The sequence below is a fragment of the Ambystoma mexicanum genome, chromosome 10 (assembly GCF_040938575.1).
Source record: "Ambystoma mexicanum isolate Mex_15411 chromosome 10, UKY_AmexF1_1, whole genome shotgun sequence".
Taxonomy (NCBI): Eukaryota; Metazoa; Chordata; class Amphibia; order Caudata; family Ambystomatidae; genus Ambystoma; species Ambystoma mexicanum.
Window position 1 is genome coordinate 846,116,915 of NC_090932.1, and position 18,799 is coordinate 846,135,713.

The window sequence follows — 18,799 nt, forward strand, 5'->3', positions numbered from 1 at the left end:
ATGGTCTCGCACATCCAAGGGTAGTGTGTAGATGGAGCAAGCCATCTGAATGCAGGATACAGGACTGTACCTTCCGTTGGTCCTGGTGCATCTTTGTGTTCGTCTTTCGCTTCTGTTACACTTTGTCGTGCTTATCAAGGTGCCCCTTGGTCCTTATCCTAACGGGTAAACATTTTTAATCCTGATTTTCTTTGTGGTTCCGCTCTTAACCAAGGCTTAGTGACGATCCTCCTTTAAAACATTTTTATTCACCCTTACCCCCCACCCTCGGGTTAAATTGAGCTTTTCTGGTGGGATGCTGTTGCTTAGTTACACTCCATACGCAGATCCTGGCCCAAAGAAAAAAAAAATCTTCAAAGCAGCTTTGGCTGTTTTACAATGCAGTGCTGTTTATACAGGCTCCTGGTGATTCTTTTCCCCCATAAAGGATTAATCTTACAGTGGTTGGGGGGGTGGGGGGGGTTCACTAGTCTGCTGCACCGACTTTCATTAAGCTTCAGTCAGTAGTTCATATTGATTCTCATTGGCTCTTGAAGCACGCAGCGGCGCATGGCTGTCTACATGTATATAGGGTACGTTTTTGGTAGATTCTTTTATTTATTTTTTTTTGCTTCTTTAGCAGGTACAGCCTGGTACACTCCTCGCATTTTGTGCAGGTTTAAGTAGCCAATTGTGAAGTGCCCCTTTTTAGCACGGTAAAACCAGTCAACTCCGACAGTTTGTGCCAGCATTAAGCGCCTCTTAATGTGAACAAAGACCACTATGCCCTTGAAACAGACCAGCACATGGTATGGGTACTTCCAAACTGCACACATGAAGACGGCAGCAAAGCTATTTTATATCTTCCATCTCTTCTGCCACCCCACCCTCTCTGCTCCTCTCGCGGGTCAGCCAGTGCGTCTGGAGACCATGCAAATGGCAGTGTTGTGTGCGGCATATATCCCTGTGTAATATAACCTCTCACTGTGCCTTGCTGTTTTTCTACTCCGGCGGTGTTCTTCCCTTAACCCATCGCATGTTTTTTTTGCCTGTACAGCAAAATAGTATTGCAAAGTACCCGTTTGCAGGATTCCCCTGGCTATTCAATTGGCCTCCGAGTTCCTTGCCAAAATAATTCCCATAATAAATGCTGTTGATCTCTTCAAAAGAGGTAAATCTTATGCATTTAAAAGTGTAATTGGTAGACGACATTCCTTGCTGGGTCAGAACAATCTCGGTTTGGGGTGAGTGGGAGTTTGGGTGGAATAGGATATGGCCTGTTCATTTTTAAGTAACATGGAAGCTGCAGTGTTGTATGTGTTCTTAATAGTCGGTGCAGATTTATTTTAGGTTAATGGGTGACGTTTGATAAGGTCCCATTGTTCTTCTGCGATGGTGTAGGGCAGGGCACGTAGGCAGGGCTCAAAATGTGCCATTGCCATTGGCTATTTATAATTCACTCTTGGAGAGTAAAAACTTGCGTGATTAAATGTTGTATCTATAATGTTAGTGCTTGGAGTGATTGACCGCTGAGAATTTCTATTGCAAGCACTCGTGTAAGCTCTGGAAACTGTTGAGCACATTTAACTCTAACACTTTATCTCACGATCTGTGCAATTGGGGCGCAAGAATGGTTGAAATATATCAGTAATATATTTTACGACCCATCTAGCACGAATGACCTGCTCCCATGCTGAGGAGGAACATGTCACCTGAGCTGCGCCATGCCGAGGAATACGATTTCACCTGAGCTGCTTCATAGAAGAAATCCTGTTAAAAATCGGTCGTTTAAAAGATTCTAGGGTGCCCGGCCCCAGTGCGAGCATTAAAAAATTATCCTTTTTTGGGGTGAATTATACATCTTATTGCATAAGGTTTGCCAAGAGGGACCATTCCCAAGTCATGACAGGGATCCATTTGTGTACCAGTTCACAAGAATGGACTCTGAACACGACCAGATAACTTTAGGCTGCTAGCTATGCTAGACCCTACTTGACAAATATTTGCATCCATAATATTGGCTAGACTAACGAAATGGACAGACTTCAGTTGCATATTGAGTAACTTCCAAATGGGTTTCCGTGCTGATTCAGGTACGGCCCACTGTCTCTGGCTGTTAGATGCATGGTCATGATAGACGTTCTGGCCGCTTTTGATACGGTTAATGGGGGTGAGGGGGGGTAAGCTCTAGGCCAAAATGAATCGCCCGGGATGTCCTAAGGACCTGCCTTTGGGTTCTACAAGTCTACATGAGAACACCACAGTGCCTGTTGCCCTGGGCAAAAGGGGCTTGGTGTCGGCGCCGGTGAGAGCAAACAGAGTTGTAAAACCAAGGGTGCTGTCTTCCCCCCCCATTGTTTTAATATATACCTATCGGAACTACCCAAAGCATTAGAATAGGCGCACACCTGCTGGCCTAAGTTTTGGGAACAATGGTCTCTTGTCTCTCCTACGCAGACTCGTCATATTAGACCACACTGTCTCTGGCCTCGAGCTATGGAAACTGTGCAAAAAAATGCTCTGGAACATGAGCTCATACTGAACTTTTGAGAAAACCAAGGTAATGCACTTCTCTAACAAACGAGTGCCCATCCCAAACTTGGTTATAGATGGTAAGACAGTAGAGCAGGTACATAGTTACAAATAACTAGTACCACAAAGACTGATTATGCTGAATTAATTGAAGCAAGAAAACGTAAGGCTACAGTGAAGTAGAGTATGATGTATCGTTACGTGAGCGCAGTTTCTGGCATCAGTTTCCAAGGTATACTTGCCCTGTATAAACAATGTGTTTGCTACTAACCCGTAGAATACGGAAGTGCAATCTGTATGAAGGATCTAGCTTAGCCAGGCGTGCTTGTGGGCAGATATTGGAGGAAAATGTTGGGGCTTGGACCAAGTGTTCCAGTTGAAATTATCCACTTAGAACTGGGCTTCTATTGCTGCCTGCAATGAAAAGGAGAATTCTGATATATATAAAAACCTGTAAATCCGCAGCCTGTCCACTTCTAAGCCTATTGGCAAAACGGACTCTTTTGAATACCCCAATACAGTGACATATCTTAAACTGGCGAGCTTTAAAACTATTGGTTGGAAGCCAGTATGGTAACACAGCCTGCAGGAACTGACAACAAAATCCACCCCTAAGCTTGAACAATGGGATTGGTGTGCAAATGATGACCATCTCACTAGTCTTGTTTGCTACTGCACCATAGTAGACCAACTTGTTCATAGGTACAAAAAATTGCAAGTCTATATCCAGCTTTGTGTTTCACCAGAACTGCATAGATTCATCCTACTACTTGGAATCGGCAGATTACCAGTGTTAGCTAGCACGGGACTAGAACCGGAAATCCAAAAGATGGGAGTGGCTGCTGCTCATGTTGCATACCAGGCAATCTGGAGACCGCCCAGCACACACTGTAAAGAACATGGCTCACTTTACATACAGGTACTTGGCCCATACGTCAACTAAGTAAACCGCATCAAGAGCGAGTCCTTCTGGTGTTGTTGCTTGAACAATGGGCCTAAATCCATGCATATAGCCCTATTCAATGTTTGGAACAAAGTCCTCCAGCAGGGAAAGGTTGGAAGAGTGTTGAAAACAAATGGGGTAAAGGTACATACACTCGATAGTCTGGATTAGAAGGCCTTTGCTTACATGCCGTATAAACTGAATACGACAGTCTTAGCCAACCATGCAAATCTGAAAGTTGAATTCGATGATCTGGGACACTGATATGTGTACGTATAATATTGATTTACATTTGTTTTTCTGTTGCTTGTCTGTTTGTATGCTTGTCGAACTTGTAAAGGTAGATATTCACAAGAATTTTAAACCTTTTAGGAATTCAATGTCTTGCCTGTACGTGTTTATGTTCCTAACGGTGCACTTACATTTGCAATAGTAAGTACTTTATCTATGTAATGCATGTTTGTATATTATGATAAAGCTCTTTGAGCTATAAACCTAATCCATAAAAATTGTTCCATTGTCTGTTGGTGGAAGGGTAAACTAGGACTGGACTAAATGGTTGTGTGTGTGTACAGGAGGAGATGCTGTGATGTTTAAATGTTGTCCTACTTGCCATCTATGTATGCTGATGGAACAATATGACCTTCATAGCGCGCCTATAGACAAGTGTTTCAAGGCGCAATGAGGCAGGAGAGGGGAACAAGACAACGCTCTTACTAGGCCAAGTGACATTGAGATAGCACAAGTGCAGGGGGAAGGGGGAAGGAGGAGCAAATGCAAGACGTAGGGTCAAAAACATTGAAAAAATGAGTGCGGGCAGGAGTTAAGTGCAGACAGCAAGTTCTTAGTGCAGGTAGGCAGACTGTAGGGTTGCAGATACAGCCCCAAGTGCAGGGTTGCCAGGAGGCAGTGCAGATGTGCAACTGGGAGGGCAGGAACCTGATTCAGTGAGTAGCCAGGTAACAAGTGCAGTATCAGACAGGAGGGTCAGCAGGGTAGAAGAAGAGAGAAGGCGGAAGCAAAGAGGAAAGTCTTTAGCAGCTTCCGGATCCAGATATGGTTCTGCTCAAGTTTCATAGAGGTGGAGAGGCTGTTCCGGAGGGAGGCGCCAATGTTGGCACTTGGAGTGATTGACCGCTCGGAATGTTGATGAGTTTGCTAATGAACGGTCGGAGTGTCAGTTGGGGGCCTGAGCTGGTGTGCTTGAGGATGGCCAGTGAGTGGGCCGTCTCTATGTATATTACAGGGCCTGTAGTTATGGTTAAGGTGCTCAACCCATAGCTAAAGCCCAAACGGCTTGATGGCTTTTCACCAAATTTGCGGCAGGAGCAGCGGATTGGTTCCGAAAGCGTGCTTTTGTAAATTTCGTCCAAATCCGTCCAGTAGTTGGTTTATATTTTATCTTTTTTAAACTACCAAAAAGTAGGTTAAAAAATGTGATACCTTGGTTCGGTCTGCAGACGGGCCTCCAGTTGATCCTGAGGCTGACGTGAGGTCTGGACATCGGATGCGCCCACTGATTGGATGGTGAAGAGCGTCATATTTTTGGAAATGCCTGCCATGTTGGATCTGCGACAGTCGCCAGTGTCGTCGTGCTGGGGGAAAAGTCTGGGTCATTTGGTGGTGGGAAGAGGGACTGTGTAGTGTTGGCGAGTGAAAAAAGATATGGGGCTATTTTTGTAGGTTAGAAAAGGTCGGGTAGGTGTCGTAGTTGTCTGCAGACAACGCAGTAATTCGTGGACAGCGACGTGAACGGACAGCTTAGCAAATACATTTGGGGTTATTTGATTGCTGGAAGAGGCTAGGCAAGTGGAATGAAGGTAATGCAGAGCGTTTTTTTTATAGGTGAAAAAGGGTTTGGAAATGCTACAGAGTCCGTGGTCAATTTTGTTGTTCACGGACCTCATTTCAATAGCGGGGGGGGGGGTCAGGTTGAGTGTTATTAGTTGACGGTGTATGGTATGTACTGGTTACATAGTTCATTGTATTGTGGTGGTTGAGGTCCGTGGCCAGATTCTGGGGGCATGACCACAGGCCATGGCCCCAAGAATATGTGCACTGGCCACAACCACCCCAGTAGTAATAGTAATTATTGTAATGTAGTGGGAGTAGAAGGTGTTTGTAATATGGATGAATGATGTAATTGAACTGTATATGGTACTTATGATGGTGGAATAATTGAATAGTGGTCAGAACATGTATTTCATTCTATTAGTTGTGTAGCGTTATGAAGCTGGAATCTCTGGTTTATTTTCTGTGGAAAAAACGGTACAATTGGTTAAGCAGGATAGTTCAAAAGCTGTAGTTGTATTCAATTTTACATATACATTTTCTCTTTTAGACCTCAAACAAAACATTGTAAGTACTATGTTTGGTACAATATTAGTTTATGACACACTGCTGTTTTGACATTAAATAATCATTGGGGGAGGAGGGGGGTGAATCCCTACTGGATTAAGATGATGTTGCGATTAAGGGAATGCTTGAAGTAGTTGGATACCTGTTGGCATATTATCTACATTAGAAGTTAGATGTTTTGTCATATAACAATTCAGATTGCGTGTTTTACAATGAAGGGTGTTTTTCAAGTAGTTGGATACCTGTTGGTGTATTTTAACTGTTATTTGTGCTATAGTTTATTGACTACATTTGGGTGGAAGAAATATTAAGCATGCGTTTGTTAAATTTGCTGGTAATCTGTTTTGGAGATATCGTTACGTTCAAACCAACTACTTATTCGTTTAAAAATTCTTTTTAAAAAAAATTGTGAATTTTTTTTTTTTTTTTTTTTTTACATAAGCAGTGTAGTGGCCTGAAGTGGTTGTGGCACCAGTCTGATATACTATACCTACTGTTGTGAAGGTTTCCTTTCCAAGAGATGCGTGTGAAACCTGTAAGCTTAGTTATGTTTGGTACCATTTGCATTGCACCTTAGAAGCATTAGTATGACATATTGGCAATGTGAGTTTATTTGTATGGTGGAATGATTGCCTGAATAACAAAAAGGGCATAATATGACATGATTTGCATTCTGCAGAACCTGGTGAAATGGATCCATATACAAATGGATTGTTCATTAGGGATGTGGTTTTGTGAAACATGGTTGCAGAGAGTGCATCTATGTTTCCACGTGTATGAAATCTGGAAGATTTAATTTAAAGGGATGTTTTTGGTTTCCCGTACTTGTAGCATGTACATTAGGAAGTCTACCTTTGTGTTTATGGTACATTTTACCATTACTGCACAGTAGTCCAATTCTTGTCTTATACCTGAGACACTGTTGAATTTATTTGACATTTCTGTGAAGGACAAGCATTTGCAAACACAACTGGTCCGAGCCGTTTAAGTAAATGTTGTGAACAATTGGTGGCAATTGAGTGTTCATTTTCACATTAGAAGTACAATTTACTCAGTTGTGTTGCTGAATTTAAATGGACTGCAGAATTCTGTTTCTGGATCGTTTGGGCATGCAGATCTTTCTGGAGAAGAGACATTTGTACTTTTATTTTTTTTTCTTCTAATTTCTGATGGATGCGCATTTGACTTTGTAGTAAACAGTTTTGTGGTTGTTTATTGATGCAGAAGTTGGTTTTTTTTTAGCAGTATTTATGTATTTTTGGGAGATCTGCTATAGCTTCTGTTTGTATTACTTATCTTTTTTTGAGGTACATGGTACATATCTAGATGGGCGCATGTGTGTGTGTGTGTGGGGGGGGGGGGGGGGGGGCGGAGACAGTGCCCGTATCTTGTTGTATTCCTGGATGGAAGGAATGTCAGAGTTGACTGTTTGCATTAAAGTTAACTAGGAATAGACCATTTCAGTGTACACAGACGTGATGCCTTCCTTAAGCATTGATGTCCATCAATGCTTGATCTAGGGTTTGCTCCATTGACTAAACCTTGTTCTATGTCAAGGTTACGTTTTAGAATTACTCAGCAGTTTAGACACAACGTCAATATTTTCCTCAAACCGGCTGTTTAGTCGTGATGTTCCTTGTTTACACATAGGAAGTGTTGTCATGCCATGCACTTCTAGTTTGCCTGTGGAGGTGATGAGCACTATGGGTTGCATTTCTTTTTTCAACATTCTCTTTGAATTGACTACAGCTTGCAAGGGTTCGCATTAAGGACATGCATTTAAGAATTTGTTCAGTTAATTGTGCCATGAAATCAGGAGCAAATGTGCTTCGTCCATATAATTTGTAGACTAGTGTATTTAAGATGGATTTTGCATCTTGGTAAACAGACCAGTTTCTAATGCTTTTTAAAATGTCTGCTGTAAGAAAGAAAACCAATTTTTGTTTTAATTTGTGTTTTTGTTGGCACACCAGTTTATTGCTTTAGCAACCCAGGGTGCTAATGACCTTCATCGCCCGTTGCATGGGGGAATAAAGGGCCGGAGCCTCGTTATCTGCCCTCGCTTCACTTGGACTGCCGGGCCATTATCCCCATCCTGCTTATGTATGGGGGTTAACGCCACATTATTTACATTAGCATAACACAATAAGATTCTCCATTTCAATTAGCATTTTGAGTCCTGATACTTCTAAAGTAGATGGAGTCTATAATAATTAGTTCTTTTTTTTTAACTGTGAAAGGTGGTTCCTAAAGGAATATTTATTTTTATTTCTTAAGGAGAGTTGAAAGTAAGGTAGGGAGGGAAATGTGGGAAGAGGCACCAACCACTGATACGGAGGGGGCAGGTGGACAGGGGAAAATGTTGCGCGCATGTTTTGCATCTAAGGTAGGCGAGTGTTTCCCGTGCTCCTTGATTACAGCTTCAAAAGCACTTCGAAATTGCCCCCCCCTGCAGAGTGGTGTGTCGCAGTATATACAAAGAACTGTTGTCTTTGAAATATATGGATCAGCAGCCTCTTATCGCTTGTAAGGTAGGTTGTGGGATTGTGTCCCACAGAAGTAGGCTTTGTGGTTACAGTATTAGTTGAGCAAGATGTTGTGGAGGAAGATGGCCTACTACTTGCCAAAGAAAGGAACACCTTTGAGAACATTGCAGTGGTTGGATTTGTTGCGGCGGCGCATGGAGGTGGTCCTCTAGGAGTACTGTCCAGGTAGGCTGCGACAGTTGCATTTCACTTTAGTAGATTTAAGGAACTGCCGCACCCATGATTCTCTCTAGGTGCTTTTCTTGTACCTCACCTTTTTGGTCCTCTTTGTTTTTGGAAGTACTGCTCTTTTTTTGTTGTGTAGGTCCTCCAGCTGGTGGTGGTGGCTCTTGGGAAGGAGGGATGGTAATGGCTGATGCCATTTCTAAGATGTCAGTTTTGCTAATATTGTTCAAGCATGTGCTCTGTGCTAGGTTGTTAATGGATAATGATTAAGAATAGGTGTAGGAGCTGTGCAAGGGTACATTTTGAGCTTGAAGTTCCTATATCAGCAGTTCAGAACTGTTCGCGAAGTGCAGTTATGTCGCAAGTGTGGTCACGTGACACTGTCTGGAAAGTCTGTGATGTTCTAAATGATGCTAGAAGGTGGGGAATGGCAGAGTTTTAAGGTGAAACGTTGGACAAAAAAGTAGCTTAATTGGAGTAAGTATGAGATTCCTAAATTGTAGGAAATAAGCGTGCACTGGTAAAACCCATGACATTCACTGGAAAAACCCTTGTTAAAGGGATGTTAGGTTTACAAGTAAAACCAACCCCCATACTCCTGAATTTCGCCAGTTATGGTAAGCCAAGCAACCAGAACTCGCGCCACCACCGTGCACTGCTAAGACTAACACCCAGGACATTAAAGATGTCTTCAGTTACTCTTCTAATATATTTAAGAGTAACTGGAACCAATGAACTGTAAATAAGCTTACTTGGTTCTGCATACTGGAGTGGCACACTGCTGGTCTGTGCTTGGATTATATCTGCCCACCAGGTGACAACAGTGTGCAATGTGTCTTTGTAGATTTGAGGTGGTGAGTGACCTATGAATCTGGATTCGAAATTGACGGCAGCTGGGAGCTATTTAGCTCCTGCTTGTGGCCTTGAAGATCCTTGTTAGTTTGATGCCAACATCTATCAGAGCTACTTTGGCTGCCCACGACAACTAATGCTGAACAAACACACCTATGTGAATTTGACTTTGGGAACATTTATGAATTGACATAGGACCCCTCGAGACAACATTTAAAGCACAAGGGGTCGTAAATATTAGACAAACTTTCCCATTTTTATGTGGAAGTTTTATATTTGTAGGATGCAATGCTAGCTCCTCATTCCCCTCACTGGTAAATGCTGGATACCCAGGAGCTACATCTAGCTCCTGTTTATTGAATCTTAATTACGAGCCGCCAGACTGCCTAGTAGCTTGCAGCTTGATATTTTTATTCTCCTGCACTCTCAAAGTTTACTAATTGTGTTCCATTGGTGGACTATTTAGTTGGAAGGCTGTGTCCTTATGCAATGCCATTGGTTGTAGCTGGGTGGGCGATGAGTTAGCTTTGGAAACTAATATTCTTGAGTCAGGAAAGCTGAATGTGTTTATTTTTTTACTTTCACTTTTTTTTAATTTTACACTCTGGTGCTCCCAGGTATCTTTCTCTATACATGGCACCAATTCCAATCTGATTTCTTCCGTGTCATTCAAGCCATAACTTTTTTTAATCCATGCTCTTCTGGGAAATATTGTATACTTTTTATTTTGCGGTGATGCTTGGGGGCCTGCTGTTTGTTTGGCTGGCTTCCTACTTTGCATTCAATTTGGAACTTGTAGATTGTATGATTGCGCATAACTGGCAGTGATTCTACTCGGCTGCCTCTTCTGTTAAATTTTTACTGAGATGAGTAATTGTCACTTGCTAGGAATGTTGATGAATCGCTAACTCCGATTTGCTGAGTAATCAATCTGGAGTTCCTTTAAACAGCCGGCTCTTTTTGTAGATTCCTTGGGTCGTGAAACAGTGGGGCCCTATTTCTGCCTAATATTCTTTTACAATCCGCTATTAAGTGATGTGTACTTTTTCGAGAGTAGTCTTGCTATATGTGGCGATGTAGATTGATGCCCTAATTCCGTCTTTGTGTAGGGTTTTTCCTGGAAACCTGTCAATTAAGACTAACCTGTAATTGAAGCTTGTTAGTTTCAGTTACTCGCCAGAGTCCCCTCCCAGCCAAGCAAATCATGTGGATAAAACTGTTTGTGAATTCATGCTTTTTATTTAAATGAAGAGCATGTGGAATTTCACAAACTTGAGGAATAATTGTAACTGGCATAAATGGTATAGCTTTTGTAAGGATCTGATCCTGCTTGCAATTTTGGTTTGCCACAGCCTGTTTCTTGTTGAGCTAGGGGCTAGGTGATTGGGACGGGGTTAACGTTTCTTACTTCCAGGACCAAGTATTGCATCACACCTATATTTCAATGAACAGCCTCCCTGGAATGTAGGGTGCAACCTCTCTCCACAGGGAGTAGTGTGGATTACAGTGATTATGCAACATGGGAGGAACCAAAAAAAGCTACTTTTTTGCTATATTTCCATGCCAACTTCTGTCCTGACTCTCAAACTTTTTTTTTTTTGTTGCGCCCTTATGCCTGCATGCTTTGGCGCGTTACAAGTAACCATTGCTCTAGAACAGGGAATGTTAGATCACCCTGGTCCAATGACCGAAGGAGGACAGGATCTGATTCCAGTTTGGATTAAAGGGTAAGATACCTGTGAAGGGTAATGTAGACGGAGGAGTGCAGTTTCCCTTTTATGTAAGCAAGACTCTAAACCTGTATTGGGACTAGGGGTGTCCCCTTAAGTTCTTGGGGCTCACCAACCCTCCTCAGATGGGCGATGGAGCCCCAACATACAATGGAAGACCTTTTTCTGAAATTGTGAGCCCCATAGTTAGAGTAAACCACCCAGGAGGTCAAATGCATCTATGCAAGCCTGGGTGGAGACCCTGGTGGGAATGAGTGGTTCTCATCAGCCAGTGGAGAGTAGCCCATAACACCCCAAATCGCGCGGTTGTCATTCAAGAGTGAAAATTCAGCAGCAATGTATATGCTCCATGTTAATTTGGTTGTGGTTCTAAAAGCGCGAGGCCTCAAAAGTATCACACCCCTCTCGTTATTGACTTGTTATGGTTCTATGTCAATGCCTATTCCTCTCTTGGAGGTACCTGCTTAGGCATAGCGGTGTGCATAATTGTCACCATTCAATTGAATTTATAAGCTCTAGTCGATTTGGAGCCAGACTAGTTTATGCACAGATTTCCATGAGTTTTGAAGCCTGATTAGAATAAATGACGCACCATACAGTGAGGCTCGTTATTTCACTTCTACTAATCCACTACTTAATGTTTCACAGGAAGCGCTAGTGGTTGCTTTCTGGGGCCCTTTATTTTAAGAAAGTGGAGGTACTTTCGTTAATACTCGGAAAGGCGTTTCTGTGGTGTAGGGAGTCAGGCTATTGAGATCAGGTGGTTTTTGTAGCGCCCACTTGATCTCTATCACACACGAGGGAGTGATGTGTAAAATAAGGGCTAAGCATGCACATTTCATATTGATTAGTTCTAGTCGCATGATTAACACGGCTGGAACACATACATATAATTGTGACGGTCTAAGCCTTTCACTTCTCTCATACTTGACATTAGACTGTGCACAGGCTTACTCATTTATGTGAACTTTTAGTGGTTTGGTTTTAACTTAAACCCTTACCTGATAGAATTATAAATGGCTCCGAAATTATAGAAGCAGATTACTGCACTCCCAATTTTATAATTTCAAAATTATGGGTTTCAATTCTGGGCAATATGTCTGAACTAGAATTCAAGTGTATATCTTTGTCTAACCCAGGGACGTCCTTTCAACAAAATGCCTGGGGTAGCGGAAGTGCCATCACACGACCCTTGATCCCCTGATGACATCAAAAGGCAGTGATGTAATTTGACCCCACCCCGAAGCGATATCGCGGGAAGCGATGGAACACAACCTTTCACCCATTGAAAAAACGGGAAGTGGCATCACATAGCATTGTACACTACGAAAAATATGGTTACAATATCACTATAATGTGAAGTACATTTCATACAAGAATGGATCGCCATATGTATTGAGATGAGTGTGTGTATAGGCCCATATTACCAAAGTACTGTGAATGCAAACGGACGTCCATGACTTAATGATGTGTTATAGCACTTGCGCTTAATGTAGAAAAAATATACACCCAATATCACCCAACCTGTGTTGGTACTCATTTATCGACCTCAGCAGGATGAAAGGCTGAGTTGAGGCGTTTAAGAACAGACTAAATCGGTGATTGACCCTCTGAAGTGCGCCTGAAATAAACCTTTAATGAGTCTAGCAATTGTATAGAATTCCAGAAAGACTCATTATTTGGTATTCCTATTCTTTCTTATTTAGGGTCAATGCTGAAAGTGTTAGCCTTGTGGCACGCCTGGTGTTTTTTTTATTTATTTTTTTTAAAATGGGCCTGAACAAGAAAGCCAGCCACCCCAGAAGTAAAGAGCCACATGGTGCTGGCCACAGCCCAGGAGATTGCATTACAAAAAAAAGTAAGTAACTTTTTTTTTTTTAAAATGTGACTTTTTTAAAATTTTTATTTTTAAGAGGTCGCAAGAGAGACCTCAGAGGTCGCAGTTGCGAACTCTGGCGACCCCTAAATGATGTCCCTTGACTAGCTCTGACCCATTTAAAGGCCAGCTACAATCACTACTTATGCCAGCCCTCATCTATTCCAAATGGCTAGTGCGTAGGCACTCTTGGCTAACTGGGGGTTTAAAGTACATAATCTGCATATGGTAAAACGCCTCCTGAGCTGGACGCTGCCATCTTCCCACCGCCAGGTCCGAGATAAGTGCGCTACCCAGGTCGCCTTCCACATTTAACCACCCCTGCATCACTTAACTGGCACACCACCTTGTCCCTCGCTGGCTCCGGAAACCCTAGTGTTCCCTGTGCATGTCCGACATGGCAATGGACATCATGGAAAGGGAGAATGGACTACATGTAGTTCTGTTCTCCCTGATCCATGGTACTCGTCTTGTTTTGTAGTATTTATTTTCAAGTTGAAAACATGCCGGGATACTAATGGCAATAGACCCCTCTTGGTGGGTGCATTACCGGGGCAGGTAATGACCCAGGCTAACATTAAAGCCCCTGCTTCGCTCTGGCTTCCAACAGCGTTACAAAACGCAGAATGCCGCAGATTGGAACACAGGCTTGCCAACACTGCTCTTGTGGGCAGGCAAGTTTATAACCCCTGAGGGGTAGTTTGTGGTTATTTCAAGGTCTGAAATGTGTCCGTAAATGATTGCTTGATGGGTCTGAGTTGTGCTTAAGTGTAGGTTTGAATTTTGGAGGCTTGATTGTCTGATCAGTGTTGTGACCTGCCAGACCTAAAAGTGGAGTATCGCAGCCCGCTCCCATAATTGACAGTCCATAGTGGACAGTGTGCATGGTAAATGCAATTAACACAAAGTTGAAGAGTAAGTGTAGGTGGTGATCAGAGTGCCACACGTCTGCTGGGGTCTGGTTGTGATGGGGGCGGGGGGAATGGTGGAATGTACTATTTCACTGAGGTAGTGTTGTAAAATAATGCATGGCAGGCAAAGCCAAGGAAATATTTAATGAAGGGCAACATCTGGCAATTTGTAAGTCCTGGCTGCAGTGTGTTTGGCACCCATTTGCAATTATGCCTATGGCTGAGGTTAAAGTTGAGGAACCAGGAATGAGACCAGGACAGTGTCCTATTTGCTGCTAGATACTTTTATTAAATAAAAAGGGGTTGGGGAAAAGCCAGAATACGTGTAGTGTGCAAGGCGGTTCGGCAACGGCCGGCTTGAGGACAGTGTCCCCCTCCAAGAGGGAACCCCGAAGGCTCTGGAGTGGAGGTGGTGAGCGGAAAAAGCCAACCCAAACACTTCTAACCAGGCTGGGGAGCAGAAGGGACAGTCTCAACCAGAGAGCCCTTCGGGCGAGAGGCAAGCCGGCTTCTTACAGGAGCATAGCTGATGGACTGTGGAGCTGCCAGGAAGAGAGCAGGAAAGGCGCGTCAGGAATGGGAATCAAAGGCAGACATCATTCCAGCATTGGCAGCTTGAGCGGCATTTCCCCAACCACAGCACGGAAAGTCCTTGCTCCGCATGCTGGAACAAAGCCTGCATTTGCTTCCCATTCTTGGTGCCTTTCCTTCTCGCGTCCTGGCAGCTCTGCGGTCTATCGGTGGCACACTCCTAAGCAGCCGATACAAAGCCTTCTTGCCTCTCGCTGGCCATGCTCTCTGGTTCTGACTCTGTCCCTTCTTCCCATCTCTTCAAACTGGTTAGGAGTGCTTGGGCTGGCCTTTTTTCTGCTGGCCACCTCCACTCCAGAGCCTTCAGTGTTCCCTCATGAATGGGGACGACATCGTCTTCCTGCCTGCCATTCCTGTATTGCCTTCCAGACTGCACAAGTCTTCAGAGTACACATCCGGAGGAGTTTCTTTTGCCTTCAGCTGTTGTAACTTTAAACTCCTGCGTTGGACAAGGGAGACGGGAGCCAATCAGTTTGGTCTAAGCACTAGACTGTTCGTTTTGGTTCAGTCTAGTAATCTTCCTTCTGGCAGTCCTCTTCTTTGGCTGTATTTGTCGGCCTAAATGGGTGATTGAATGTTCTATTCAAGTTTTGCAGGATACAGGAAGATTCTAATGCTGCAATCGCATTGGGGATGGAGGGGGTATCCCTAAAAGGAAGGGATACCACGTCTCACCCGATGTCTGTCCGTCCCGCTGAGGGTTGCCTCTCCTCATGTGATCCTCCTTCGCACAGCCACACTCAGGGTCGGGGATCAGGTAGCTGCTGCTGTCCCCTGGCCACATGAGAAGAGGCTATCGCTGGGAAAGGATGATGACCTCATCAGATTCATCACATAAGGCACAAATGATGAGCGCTCACTCTTCTCATCTTCCTGAATCATGAACAGGCAGGTCCTATAGACCAGCTGTGAGAAGTTTTGAGTACTCTTAAATGAGGGTAGCATTTGTACTGTGGCTCCTGGTGAGCAGTGCCTGCAATTGGGCTGTCTGGAGTTCTTGAGGCCTTTTGTGGATGATGGTGTGGTAGAAGTGACGAATCGTGGTAATTCATCCCTTCTTCCGAAGAGGAAGCCCTCCCACCTTCTCAACCCCGGTGAACCTGTGAGGCTAGGAAGGTGAGCCTCCTCAGCAACACCCTCCCTAAGGGGCGAGGCAAGAGGGACCTCACCGGGAGACTCCAGTCCCCCCCCCCCCACCCCTTACCCCCCAGGTCCTCCCCCCTCGGCACAAGGACTCCCCTTTCTTCGAATGAATATCCCAGCAGCACCGCTTTATGAATACCATGTGCAGACTTGCATCAAGAACTGTTACTGTCAGCAAGAAACAGTGCATGTCACTTTAAATATTTATCTGAGATGGAGAGTACACTAGGGAAGGACCATGGCGAAGTAGTACCTGAAGGTAGGAGACTTCAACCCGCAAGTGCTTTCGTACCAAAAGCCGAGTGCTGGACGGGCTGCATCCTGTAAACTGGAGGGAATGAGAAAAGGAGGGTGGTAGCGTGAAACTACGCTGAAGGCACTATGCGGTTGGAACCGCATAATGGTCCGACACCTAAAACACTGGAAGACCGTCTAAAAAAGAAATGGACTACACAGTGTTAAAGCCGGAGAGGTGAAAAATCGAACCAACCCCAAATGAAGTGGCCCCAGTGACTGTTATACCTGAACGTACCATAGCAAACGGGAGACCTGGGAGGAAGATTGGGAATTGTTATGGGACTACTTGGGTGCTTCCCAGAGAAGTTGGAGAATAACTTTGACAACAAGGGAATTTGAGGATTTGATTGAAGCATCAGAATTGAGCAATAAAACAAAACTACAGAATCCGAGGAGAAGGGTGGAGCGACATGTGTCCAATGACGGACAATACACAGAATATTGTGAATTAAATGAAAGGGAAGAAAATCGAGAGAATCGGTATGGAAAAGGGAATACGTCTCTTTATTTATTTTTTATAGGAAAAATAAAGGGGAATAATGAGCGGTCAGAAACCATTAACGAGGAGCAAGATGGGAGTACAAGTTCAGAGACCAGGTTTAAAAAAAAAAACATAACTATGCAATAAAATCCTGAAAGATGCAGGAACTGATCAAAAGTTGAAAATCACTCATTAAATAGAACCGGGAAGAGGAACATTGACTCCTTTCAGCTGGGTTTTGCATCTTGCATTCTCCTGCATTTCGTTGTTAGGATAGTGGTAGGGTCAGTTGGGGTTAGTTCGGACAGTGGACAGAATCTTTGAGACACACTGACTAACACCTTAGTTTGTTAGGCAACACCCCATTGAAGTATGGAATGTTAGGTATTCTTGTTTTTATTAATACACATGTACATGAGTCTACGTCCTTCTTGTGACCTGACAGAGGCTGGATTCCTTCTTGGCTGGCCTCTTCTAGAAGTTAATTTGCCTAATCCGCTTTGTCTTCCATTCTCAACTTGGGCAGCAATTGGCTAGCCCAGTGAAAATGGGATAGAGGTGGTGTAGTCGGCTTAGCTGTTTACATATTCAGGGCTGCTTTAGGTGTTGAGGACCTTTTCATGAACTGAGTGCTGCTAACGTGTATTTGGTTGTTTGTAGAGTGCTACATGTCGGATTTCTGGCTGCTTTACAAAGCAACTTGGCATTTTCAGTTAAACTGAACATTATATGAACTGAACATTATATGAACTGAACATTATATGAACTATCTTCTTAAAATGCTAGTATAACAAAGCATGCATTATGTCCAAAACAATGACTGGGAAGGAGTTCCATGAAAATGAGAAACCCCCTTAGGCCTTTACGTCAATCCTTGCCTATTATCAGTACACCCTATTAACATTTGGTAGGAGTTTGATGGTCCTATAATCTTGTTGCAGCAGGTTTCAACATTTGCACTCTGCACTAGCCTTTGGATAGTGATAATTTACACTTAAAAGTAGAATGAGAGCAGTGCTTTTCCGCAAGGTAGCGACTGGATTGATATTGAATATATCCTGGAGGAATGCTGGCTCACTGCTTGTAGTGGGGGAGGTGAATGGGGCCACGGTTTGGTTCTAACAGGTTTATCGGTCTGGCAAGGTTTGACCGACCTTGTAAGGAACAAGGACGGTGCTGCGGAGGTTTCATTTTTTTTAACATTATTTGTGTATCCTGTAACAAATGCGCAGGACGTTTTGACAAAGCCAAGTATATGCCTAGGTAAATGTAGCATTTTCCATCTCTTACGGAAACGCCCCACCCAGCCCCTTGTGGGGGTTCGGGGTTTAATACTACAGATTTGTTGAAAACCATTGCATAATCCACTGACTACTTAACTGCCATTTTCAAAAGCGCATGGTGTAAATCCTAATTGTATTTGAGGATGGTCAAATTACTTAATTGAAAGTAAAACATTTAAATCTGACTTATGACAACTTTGGAAGGTACTGTAGCTGAGCCAAAGAAGCTACACCTAACCAAAAGAAGCATTTGAACCGTAGTAGTGCTACAAGGCACTAGAATGTGAAAGGTGTTGAGCATGTTCAGAGGCATGACATCAAAAATGTTGTTCAAGCCGTAAAAACCCTTTAATCCACGAGTTATTGTAAGCAAAGATCTATGGCCTGTCCAAGAGGAAATATCCAGAGTTGGGAAGTAGGGATTCAAGCAGCTTTATAAGGAAGACCAGCTAGCATGTGTTTCCAGGAGCACACCCAAGAGAAGCCAAAGCTGACGAAGTTGGACCGTTGAAGTTGAACGGTTCCTTTTTAGAAAGGGAGTGACAGAAAAAGTCCATAACTGTTCTGCTGTGAACCAGGGGAAAAGTTTTATTATAAAAGCCCTTGAAACTAAGCAAAGAGGCGGCTACAAAAAGTAAAGCTAAAATTGTGAGAAATACTACAACAGGAGAATTTGATCATTTCAGATTACTGGGGACTACTCTCATAACATTGCATGATGATGTTGGGTTGAGTGGGCGGCGCTTTATTTTGAAAATTTATTTGATGCTCAAATATTCTATATTTGTTTTGCACAATTACTTGGTTTTGTTGCCAGAAAAATCTTTCGGAAGAATGTTGTCTGGGTTGGGATGCCCCAGACTTCTGGAAGGACCTAACGTGAATATATCCCAAATCGTTTGCTTTTATGTTGGACAATTTTGCTACATAGATAATATGCATTTAGTTCTGTGGATTTCAGATTTCCTTGTACAAAACTTCTCCAACATGTTAAGTTTCTATTACAAAGACATACGCTTTCTTAGGATGTCCAATGCATTTCGGTCCAAGGGACCAATTTCTACCTATGGTGTCTTTGTTTCTGTGCGTGCTTCGCTATCTTCTATAAGGCT

General features: G+C 43.4%; 1 protein-coding gene across 2 annotated transcripts in view; it reads left to right on the forward strand.

Moving 5' to 3' along the window:
• The window catches only part of SERPINI1 (serpin family I member 1), a 248,935-nt gene that overhangs the window by 75,386 nt on the left and 154,750 nt on the right, over window positions 1-18,799 (forward strand). The window contains exon 1 of one of the 2 annotated variants that reach the window (XM_069618496.1): window positions 11,010-11,102. The exons of the other annotated variant lie outside the window; for it this stretch is intronic. The gene's annotated coding sequence lies outside the window, so the exon portion shown is untranslated. Of the gene's footprint in view, window positions 1-11,009; window positions 11,103-18,799 lie in introns of those variants that run through there. 2 annotated transcript variants of the gene reach the window in all.